The sequence below is a fragment of the Nicotiana attenuata genome, chromosome 9 (genome assembly GCF_001879085.1).
Source record: "Nicotiana attenuata strain UT chromosome 9, NIATTr2, whole genome shotgun sequence".
In the NCBI taxonomy this organism is placed as follows: Eukaryota; Viridiplantae; Streptophyta; class Magnoliopsida; order Solanales; family Solanaceae; genus Nicotiana; species Nicotiana attenuata.
In genome coordinates this window covers 29133559-29134519 of record NC_031997.1, presented here as the reverse complement: position 1 = coordinate 29134519, position 961 = coordinate 29133559, and positions in this window count along the sequence as shown.

The following is a 961-nucleotide window of genomic DNA, read 5'->3' as shown; positions in this document are numbered from 1 at the left end:
AACTGGGTTCCCGATAAAAAGTCGGGAAACAGTGCGGTACCATGCCATATAACCTTCAATAGGAAAGTGCTGCGGAGTTAGGTTTAAGTCACCTCGCCTGTCCCAAATAGCCAGCTGGGCGTTAAGCCAGTCAATAAATGTGTCGTCCACCCTAGACCGATCATCCCTCTCATAATGTAAAGGATGCCATGCAGGCGGAGTCGGTATAGGCTGCGGCAGGCCAAACTGACGAAAAACCCGCTCTGAGGCATGATGCTCCACAATATCGAGGCATGTGAGAGGGACAGAAGCCCTCCAAATATGTCGGCCGAACGTACAATACGCTGGCAGGGTACCGATCACCTCCTCGCTGTACGGCGTCCAGATGAACTATCAAATAACAACACAAACCGTTAGTATGCGCAACACTAAATTAAACAATAACTGGTACGTTTAGTTAGATATTCACCTGTGCGTCCTCCAGCAAATCCAAGACATCCCTAATGCGGGGGAGATTATGATGGGCATCATACTCTCGTTCAAGTCTACGACGCATAACCCACCTACAAGCTAGAGGGAGATTCGGAATGTCTACATTAGCCGGTAGCTGTGGTAGAGGTGGCCGAAGCTGCAGAAATCGCTCATAGACCCAAACCTAACATAGAAAGTTGATGTATAGTGTCAGATAAACTATAACTACGTAGAATTGTAACTAACGGACATATTCGTTGAATATGTTGTCACCTGTAGAAGCGGCAGGAAGCCACAAACGTCTCTCTGTGTGCCCATGGAAGCCCGACACATCTGCCTGTACAAAAATGAGAGGACAGCACCACCCCAGCTGTAGCTGGCTGTATCCTCGAACCGGGTGATATGATGCAGAAAACGGAGGCTCACTAGGTTCCCCGAAGTGTTCGGGAACAAGACCCCCCCAAATAGAAGGAGCAGCAACAGCCTCGTGTATCGCTGCACATCCACCTCC